The sequence below is a fragment of the Acomys russatus genome, chromosome 14 (genome assembly GCF_903995435.1).
Source record: "Acomys russatus chromosome 14, mAcoRus1.1, whole genome shotgun sequence".
Lineage (NCBI taxonomy): Eukaryota > Metazoa > Chordata > Mammalia > Rodentia > Muridae > Acomys > Acomys russatus.
In genome coordinates this window covers 5242258-5252942 of record NC_067150.1, presented here as the reverse complement: position 1 = coordinate 5252942, position 10685 = coordinate 5242258, and the positions used below count along the sequence as shown (strand labels likewise).

The window sequence follows — 10685 nt, the reverse complement described above, 5'->3', positions numbered from 1 at the left end:
GAGTTGCATTGTAGCTACACCAACTTTGGCACTCCATGGTCATTTGTCCTCTGTTGACTAATATGATTACCATTAAAAATTCACATGTGCAAGGACTAATTTAGAATCAGGAAAATTAAGCAAATGTAAATTATAAAGACTTGTCATAACTTACGCCTGTTAGGATTCATGAGTCATGTGAACAGAAGTAAGATAGGGTGAGGAACTGCTGGCACATGCTGGCAGACACACAACCAAGGCACAGGAAGAATGTGGTTTCAATTAAGGCTAGACTGCACCATAAGACCCTTGAGGTCATTCCATGGGTCTGTCATCTGCTGTGGACTTCTAACACACCAGGTTTGCTCCAAGGCTTTGCTACCAGTTTTGCATTCCATGGTATTTGTGCAAACTTTGTTCCTTGAGGCAGCTTCTCTGTCTTCTGCCGTTATTGAAGATTAATTTGCCTTGTTACTCCATCTTCCTTATTTTCTTCCACACTTGTTCTTCTGATGCAGTGGTATGATTCATACCTAAGGTGAAACCAACGTCTCAGTGGGAGTTAGAACATGATTTACAGCCTCTCTTTTCTGTGTTCATGGCTAGTTATTTAAGTGGATTGTGCAAGGCTTTACTTATTGTCAACGCAGATTAATGTATGTCTGTTAGGATGCTATATGGCCTTCCTTGCCACTGAGGGCTGGAATTAGTATAATATTTGATACAGTAGTAGGTACTTGCTTAAATGTGTTTCCTCCAAGTTCATAGGTTGAAATACTCACCCACAATGTGACAGGTTTTAGCTCTTTCTCCCCACACAGTCATAGTTGCTCTCTTTTTTATTTATTCTCTCTCTCTCTCTCTCTCTCTCTCTCTCTCTCTCTCTCTCTCTCTCTCTCTCTCACACACACCACACACCAACACAACTAATACACACACATACACACACACCAACAGAGGGAAGGAAGGAGGGATAGTGAGCAAGAAAGAGATAGCTGCAAAGTACACACTGAGAAGGTTGTTATCAGCAAGTGAAGAAAGGAAGCTTCCTAAGAACGCAGCCTTAGCACCATGACCCTGGACTTGCAACCTCCAAAAACTGTGAGAGACACAAGAACTGTGGGCAAGTTATCTGGCCAGGGCTGTTTGGTTATAGTAGTCCAAACATTGTGCACTTTAAATTGTAATCTGCTAAAAAATAGTGAAATTGACAATTATCCAAGAAGTTCGTGTCTTCCTGAAATAATAGAAGGCTTCATTTTTTTTGTTAATAGGGCATTTTCAGAGGAAACATTTAAACATCCTCTTCAGTTATGCTTTTATATCCTCTTTCATTGAATAGATTTTTCCATACAGTAATATGATAGCTCATCGTGGGCATGGTTATTTGGCATTTGTTGCTAACTGCCATGGACAGAACACATGTGTATCCCACAAATCCATCTGATGAAACCTCCTCATCAATGTGATGTCAACAGGAGGTGGAGCTTGTGCAGGTAGAGCTTTATGAATGAGTGTATTGTACTTCTGAAAGAGACCCACAAGGAAGGTCTCACTATTCCTGCCCTGCCTGTACACAGGTAGAAGGTACCATCTATGAACCAGGGTGCAGGTCTTTAAAAATGAAATTCCACTGCCTTGATCCTGAAGTTGCTTCCAGATTCATGACAAATACATCTCTGTGGTTTTCGTACTGCTCTTTTCAGAGTATTTCCACAGAGCAGCCTAAATGGGCTTAGACATATCCTTTATTTATGCTCTCACCACCGTTACAGAGCCCTGTGCTATTGGCCTGAGTCTGTGATGCAAGAGGGAGGAGAAGGAAGAAAAAGGAGGATAGAGAGGAAGAGGAGGAAGGGGGTGAGCAGAACTAGGGAGAGGTTAACAATAGTGTTCTCTCCTGACTCTGAATGTGAGGAGTCCATTGGCTCTTCTGATCCTTAATCCATCAATATAAGGCTTTTCCTAGATGTCTTGTCCCCCATCATGTGTGTTTCCCCATCTGAAGATAAAGCAAAAACTTTTATCCAAACACATAGCAAATACAGTATGGGTCTTCCCAACTTTATATCACATATGTAGATCTATATAATTCCCTCCCTTCCTCCCTCTCTCCTTCCCTCTCTGTCTCTGTCTCTGTCTCTGTCTCTGTCTCTGTCTCTGTCTCTGTCTCTCTCTCTCTCTCTCTCTCTCTCTCTCTCTCTCTCTCTCTCTCTCTCTCTCTCTCGCTCTCTGTGTTGTGTATTCACACTTGTGGGTGCAACTGTATATGTACATATTTCAAAGCAAGTCTCCAAATAGTGTGTATCATATCACTTTCTGAATTTATGCCACCAGTGTAAATGACAGGTGTTCAAGAAACAATAATGTCAAATAAAGCAAAAAAAAAAAAAAAAAAAAAAAAAAGCCCCACTTAAGACAAGGCTGGATTTTTTCACTAAATTTGGTGTTCACAAGATATTCTGTGACTATATCAAATTAAGGTAAACAATACCAGGTAGAAGGCTGAAAGCAATATGAGAATGTGTGGAAAACATATCCCTCAACTCTGTTTAACTTGCAAATATTTAATTTTGTACCCATGGTTAATACCATGATTTTTTCCACAGAAGGAAAAACATATGAACAAAGGTCCTGTTTTAGCAAATTAGAACAGAAACACAGGCGAGCACACAGTAGGCACTTGGCTTTAACATCCAATCCAGAGAAAAGAAAGGGGATCAATTGAGGGGGATTCAGCTGAGAAGAGAAGACATGAATAATGGGAAGGCTGTCTGTTATTTTTCTTTAAAAAGGAGAGACACTTGAGAATGTGTAAAGGAAAGAGACCCATGGAGAGGAGACACTGAAAACAGTAGGTGAAGAAAAATTAAAACCTACCTGGCATATACCGTATGGCAATAAGACAGTGTTATAGCCAGAGGCTGCAAACTGAATATCAGTTTACATTCAGGTTTTTTGTTTTGTCTTGTTTGTTTGTTTTACTTTACAAACTCAGCCTTCTTCAACTCACCAAGGTTTTATATTCTCAAGACTATCTTCCTCCCAAGACAATGAGAAACCAAATCCTTCTGCTTTTAGCATGTAATTATTGTGATCAGTGTTTGGTATTTGTCTGGAATTCCTTTTGTTTGAACTTTTTTATTGGTTCTTTGTGAATTTCACATCAGGCACCCAGTCCCACTCATCTCCCCCTCCTCTGGTACCTCCACTCTCGCAACCTCCCTTGCCACAGAGAAAAAAAAAATCTCGCTATGGAAGCTGTAGTGTGTCCAGAGTATATCCTTTTACCCACACTTCTTTGTTTTCAAATGTTCATCCCAATGACTTGTTGGTCTGGTACAAAACCTCTGGCTTCTGTTATCCTACCAATACAGGAACCTCACTGGGACTTCTCTTGGATATCCTGTTGTTGCCCTGTGTCATGGAGATTATGCAGCTTCGGATGTACAGGGCCAGCTACCTCACACACTCCAGAAGTTTATTGATGGGGTAGATGTTGGGATTGGCCAATTCAAAGCCCTGGATCTGAGCCTGAGAGGCATCTGAGCTGGTCAGCCCACTGGCTCTCTTGTTCTTATGCCCTAAGGGCTGGATCAACAGAAACCCTCACTACCAGTGCCAGGTCTCACCCTGCTGCCCAAGTGAGATGCAGGGCCTGCTCTTCCAAATGTTGCAGCTGGTGAGGGAAATGGGCAGTCCTCCCATTCTCATGACCCTGGGTCCAGCTCTCCTGCCTGCCATAGATGGCAAGGGAAAAGGAAGGGGAGAAGGGCACTTCTCTCTCATCTGCACCATCACCCAGCAGACAAGAGGCAAGCCTGGCTCTCCCACACTCACGCCCTCTGGGCCAGTTCACCCACAACCCCCATATCCAGGTACAGCTCGACTGTCCTGCCCAAGCAAGGTGTAGGATCTATTCTCCCGAGTGCTGCAGTAGATGAGGGGCAGGGACCAGCTCTCCTGAGCTCATGACCCAGTCTGGGCCAACTCTCCTGCTCACCACCAGTGGTGAAGAGACAATGGAGAAGAGGATATTTCTTTCTCACTGTCACCACTGCATAGCTGATAAGAGGTAGGGCCAGATCTCCCATACTCTCACCTTGGGGCTGGCTCACCTGCAACCCATACCATCCAGGGACAACTCTTCTGCTGTGATGATGTCAGGGCCAGCAATCCTGCCTGCTGTAAGTGACAAAGGGGAAAGAGAGGGAGGAGGTGTACATCTCTTGCTCAGGTCACTGCACAGTATACACGTAGCAGGGCCAACTCTCCCACACTTACACCCTCAGGCTAGGCTCACCCACAACCCTACAACAAAGGTCAGCTCTACTGTGTTGCCAGCTGAGGTGCAGGGCCTCCTCTCCCAAGTGCTGCAGCTGGTGAGAGGCCCTGGGACAGCTCTGCTCCTCTCATGACTGCAGGGCCAGGCCTCCTGCCTGTCACAGGTGGTGAGGTGCAAGTGGGAAGGAGAGTATCTCTCCCTCATCCATGACGCTGAATGGGAGATGAGAGGAAGCGCCAGGTCCTAAGCTCACATCCTTGGACCCCTGGCTCACCGGCAATATGCAGAGCTGATCTTCAGAGTATTTCAGCTGGCTAGGGGGCAGGGTCAGCTCTTCTGCTGTCATATTCCAAGGCCAGCTCTCCCAGGATTCCCAGATAAGGAGTGAGACTAGTTCTGCACACCTCTCAAACTTTAACATGTCCCTAGGCTGCAGCCCAGACCTGGGACATCTGCTTGGCATTTTAGTGGTAATGGACCTCTGCTCCTTCAGGGCCACAGATCCAGACATGAGCCTCTGTGGCAGCACAGGCCAGGATGGTACCATGGTCCTAGGTGGCATCACCAGCAACTCACATCAGGCTGCTCCTCACTGCCCTCGGATCTCCTCTCTTCATTGTGCCCACATCCTTCTGCTTCTCTTTCTCCTCCATTTCTCCAGCACTTACTTGTTCCTTTCAGGGGTCCCCGGGGTCTGAGTGTCTGGGTTTTCTCAGGAGTGGTCTCAGGGGTGCTATTCCTTGCTTGTGCATTATGAAGCTAGGGTGCTGGGCAGGGCTCATCTCAGGCATGGTCTGTTCCTCCAAGCCTGCAGGGCACCAAACTGTTGGTCATCTCAGGATCCCCTTTTAAAGGAAATGTTGGGCTACTAATTATTCATATGTTCATAGTCAGAATACTGAGTGTAGACATAGCCTCTCTCCTCTCTGTCTCCTCCTGAAGCACATGTGACACAGCAGCCACACCTGCAATGCTTCTGGGGTGGGGGCAGGTGTTTGAAATTCTTATTTTTCTCTCCAACCTTCCTGGCATCTAGCAAAGCCACCAGCACATGTCATGCTCAGTAAAGGCACATGCTGCATTCTGAGGGATGGCTTTCCTACCTCCTTTACTTCCCTTGGTAGGGCTCTCTCTCTCTGCTTTTGGCTGCAATTCCATCTTTGTCTCACACCATCCAAGATTTCGGCATGTTGGGAGTCCCAATTTTATCTGTTCATTTGGAACATTACAGGTGGGACCTTCACTCAGGGGCAGGGACCCTGCCATTCTGCTTGACTGTAACTGCATCATTCCTGCTTTCTTCCTGGCCTGATTTGAAAATTAACATGTTATTTTCCAGCTTTGGCTACCACGATTCTCAGGAAGCCTGGGAGATGGAAGTGTTAGCAGTGAACTCCAGGTTAGGGGTTACTCAAACCAGGAGACACCTTCAAGCGGCCTGTATTCAGCTACGAAGATCATCCTAATATCATATATTAACTTATCGTGTCCTGTACCAATCTCACTGTTGAGAAAATAGGCATCTGTTTTCTTCTACTAATAGATTTTCAAATGAAAGTGAATCATTATCAATGCAATGTAAGACACCTCAGACAACCTGTGCACTTAACCTCACAGCTTCCTATTTATGCAGAGGGGCTTTCACCTGGATGAGAATATTGATGAGATTAAGTGAACATTAACTGTTTTAGTACCTAGAAAAATAGTCAACCATTTAAGTGATGTACGAGGTACACTAGGGATGGCAGAATGGCTCAGCAGGTAAAGGCACCTACTACAAAACCTGCAGCCTAAGCTCAGTTCCTGGGACTCACTTGGTGGACAGAGAGAACTGACTCATGCAAGCTTCACTGTGACTTCCACTCATATTCAGTGATACACACACACACACACACACACACACACACACACACACACACACACACACCAGAAAGAGAGGGGGGAGGGAGAGAGAGAGAGAGAGACATGGAGGGAGGGAGGGAGAGAGGGAGGGAAGGAGGGAGGGAGGGAGAGAGAGAGAGAATAAATAAAAATGTAAGGAGAGACATTCTAATGTTAGTTCTGCTGCCTTTGCATGCTCGAAATCAGTGAAACATCGAGAGGAGAGAACAATCATTAGCTTCACTTAGAGTAAGAAAAATATTTCCTCGCCCATGAAGGCCCATCTTTGTAATGGTGAGGAAGAGGAAGGAGGCTCTTCCTGTACTGTCAGAGCCGCAAGTCCAAGACAGCTCACACACCCATTTTCATACGACGACTTGATGAATGCTATAATAATGTAGTGTCCTAAACTTGCCTTAGCCTTTACTTTGTATGGTGCATCAGGATTTGGGACAAGTTGCAATGAGGTGCTTTTAAAACCACATATCTTTTTCTTATGTATGTATGTATGTATGTATGTATGTAATTTTTGCTGCTGATTGTTTCAGGGTCTTGTGCATTCTAGGTAACTATTTAAATACTAATTCATAATCCTAACAAATACTATATTCTACCTTGATAGCAGATCTCCCAACAGATTAATCTGTTTGATCTGGCCTCAAAATGCATATGTATATATGTATATATACATATATATCCATTTTAAATTTCAAAGCAACACAAAAATATTTATGAACAATTTTAATTTTTATGTTAAATGCATACAATAGAGGAAATCTCAGCTGTTTTCAGAGCTAAATTCAAAACTCACTGAAGATTTTAACCTAAAAGGGAAAATAGCCTTGGCTTACTAATGCCTTACCTCTTTAATAAGGACGGCACCTGACCATCTGACTTTTCCTTCATTCCCTCCATTTCCTCAATAATCTGATTCCCTCTTCATTAACCAGGGAACCTCAAGACTTTGAGATGAGCTATGAGAAACATGTGTGTCGAAAAGCTCAAGGTGGAGTTTCAGGATGAAGATGCAGAGAGACGGCAAACTGCATTGCCTGGGTGACAGGGTAGAGCATCTGCTCTGACATGTCCCCACAAGATGCAGCCCCCACGAGAAGCAGATGGTGGGTACAGGACACGGGAAATGGAGAACTTCCATGGGCTCTGTAGCAAATGTGACTTCAAGGGCTTGACACTTTCTTTTCCGTGGCTGACTTCTGCCAGTAGGAGTTGGCATCGCGGGGAGCCATTTGTAATAAGGAAAGTGACGTTATGTCCTGTCTATAAAGGCTCTAGATTTTTCATAACTTTGGGTTTGCAAGGAGATAATGACATATTCCCAATTCACAGATGCCTATATTCAAAAGTTAGCTAGTGTTCCCCAAAACTAGTAAATGATAAATTCAAAATATCTTTGTAGCTAATGGATTTGGCGTTGAACTGGAAGGTGTTCACAATTAATCCGAACAGTGACATTGTGTTTCCACATCTACTTCATATTATACTTTACTACTCCTTTAAGCACATTCTTTGGCCTCATTGAAAATAAGAAGCACATGTACATTTACTTGCATGGAAAATTAGCAGAGATGGTTTTATAAGGAGTCCTGCACAGTGCAGAATATCTGGTAATCTACTGACTAGGCAGCACATCCTGCAGTGGTCACGCCCCAGACTTAAGTGGAACGTCTACAGCACAGTTGACACAGGACTTCAGGATAAGAGTCCCCATTGTCACTCTTTGTCCTTATCTTGGGAAAATGTCTCCCCGAAGATGAGTTTTGTCAAACTGCTCACTATTGTCTCTGCTTAATGCATTTCAATAGGCACCTTCATTCACCCTGAGTCAATTCCAGTAGATCCATTTTACTTAGAGATGCTTCCCCTGACTATTTCAAACTAAACTTAAATATGACTCATCCTTGTTTTAGGGATATGCTTTATTCTTCTTTTTCCTGATAGATTCTGTTCTATTCCGCTCTCCTCCCGTGTGCAGGGGCACGCAGGTCCTCTGCACCCTGGTCCCTCCGAACCGTGGAGCACTCCCGCTGCCGTGGCGTGGGGACCTTAGTGTTCCTGGCTCAGAAATTTGTGAAATTCCCTGAATTGTTCACTGGAGCCTCCAAACACGGTCCACTCTGCTCACTGCCATCTTGGATCCTCCTGTTCTGTTCCTTTATTTGCAACTTTCCATTAGAGAAAACTCTCATTATTATACGCGTGACCTTCAAAGCATCAGGAAAATGCTATCACTGCAAACAAGGTACCATAATCTAGAGGCTCTCCACATAAATTTCACTCTTACTAGAAGTCCATAAATGGAGGACAGTCTCCCTCATGGGTTTCTATACAGTCTACTTGCACCTTGGGATTCACCCTGTCCTCTGATTTAGCCTCCAGATGAGGAAATGGATCAAACATGTAAATAGGGCTTACCATTTATGCTCCCCTTATACCTTTCAGAGTTTAGCTGCTTGGCCATACCAAACAGTAGTGCAGATTGGGAAAAGTGGTCTTATTTAAGCATCCACAAAAAAAGGTTGTAATATGGTGAACAGCTTGTAAATATCCATGACACTGTGCCTTCTCTCTCTTATTCTTTTAAGAATAGTTTTTAATTTCCTTTTATTTACTACTGTATTAAATAAACAGACATTTAATGAATGTATATTGTGTGCCATGCCCATGCCTTTGTGATGGGCAATTGTGAAGCAAGAGTGAGCATTTAAAATAAATTTTAAATTTTATTTTTAATTTATATATTCACTCTATATCCAGATTGTAGCCCCTCCCTCTTTTCCTCCCAGTCCCTCCTCCTCAACCTCTTCCTGCCATCTCTCCTCCCTTGCCCTCAGAAAATGGGACCCCAACCATCAATGTACCCTAGCACATCAAGTTGCATCAGACTGAGCTCATCCTTATCCACTGAGGCCAGGCAAGGCCTTTAGGGTGAAGTAATATAAAGCAGGCAACAAAATCCATGCCATAGATGATAGCCATTCAACTTAGTAGGGGACACACATGAAGACCAAACTGCCCATTGGTTACATATATGTAGGGGGCCTAGGTACAGTCCATGCATACTCTTTGGTTGGTGCTTCTGTCTCTGTAAGCCCCATGGGTCTAAGGTTAGTAGACTCTGCTGGTCTTCTTGCAGTGTTCTTGACCCTCTGGGTCCTTCTATTCGCCATCCCCCCCCAACACATACACATACTTTTCCACAGGGGTCTCTGAGCTCAGCCTATCACTTGGCTGTGATTTGACCAGCTGCTGGGTAGGGCCTCTCAGAGGATAGTTAATTTAGGCCCTTGTCTAAACATAGCAGAGTATAGTTAATGGTGTCAGGGCTTGGCTCTTTTCCATGGGATGGGTCTTAGTTTGGGCCAGGCATTGGCTGGACATTCCCTCAATCTCTATCTTTATCTCTGTACATCCTGTAGGCAGGGTAAATTTTTGGTCGAAGGTTTTGTAGGTAGATTGGTGTTCCCCTCCCACCAATATAAGTCCTGCCTGGCTAGAAGGTGGCTTTCTCAGTCTCCATGTCCTATGCTGCTAGAAGGCTCAGCTAGAGACATCCCCATATCTTCCCTGTAGCCTATTTTGTCATAGGTCCCCAGTTTGTCTCAGTGAGATCACACCCTTGGTTTTCCTTTTTTCTCCAAACCCTCTAACCTCCCTTCCCCACTCTCCACACATCTGATCTCCCCACCTCATTTCCCTCCTCACACTCTCTCCTACCCAGCTCCCTCTGTACTTCCACTCCCTATTCTATTTCCCCATCTGAGTGAGATTCAAGGAGAGCCTCCCTTGGGCCCTCCATGTTACTTAGCTTCTTTGTGTCTGTGGTTATCTCATAATATATGACAAATATCAACTTATAAGTGATTACATGTCATGTGTGACTTTCTGGGTCTGGGTTACCTCTTTGAGGATGATCCTCTCTAGTTCCATCCATTTGTCTGCAAATTTAATGATTTCCTTGTTTTTGATAGCTGGAAGTATTCCATTGTGCAAATGTACTGTATTGTCTTTATCCAGTCTTCAGTTGAGGGACATCTAGGTTGTTTCCAACTTCTGGCTATTATAACTAAAGCTGCTATGAACATAGTTGAGAAAATGTCCTTATTATATGGTGGATCATATTTTATTATATATCTAGGAGAGGTATAGCTTGACATGGAACTATTCCTAATTTTCTGAAAAAGTGCCAGATTGATTTCCAAAGTGTTTATACAAGTTTGAATTCTCACCACCAATGAAGGAGTGTTCCTATTCTCCATAACCCCACCAGTGTGTGCTGTCACTTGAGATTTTGAGCTTAGCTGTTCTGGCTGGTGCAAGACAGAATCTCATAGTCATTTTGATTTGTATTTCCCTGATGACCAAGAATGTTCAACATTTCTTTAAGTGCTTCTCAGCCATTAACAATTCCTCTGTTGAGAATTCTATTTAGCTGTATGCCCCATTTTTTAATTGAGTTATTTTGTTTGTTGGTGTTTAATGTTTTAAGTTCTTTATATATTTTGGATATTAGCCCTTTGTC

At 43.7% G+C, this 10685-nt stretch overlaps 1 non-coding gene across 1 annotated transcript; it reads right to left on the bottom strand.

The window, feature by feature from the left end:
• Positions 1-5120: 5120 nt before the first annotated feature.
• LOC127198818 (small nucleolar RNA SNORA17) lies at positions 5121-5256 on the bottom strand. The gene has a single exon (XR_007831864.1). It is a non-coding gene; the product is annotated as a small nucleolar RNA SNORA17 (small nucleolar RNA).
• Positions 5257-10685: the final 5429 nt, after the last annotated feature.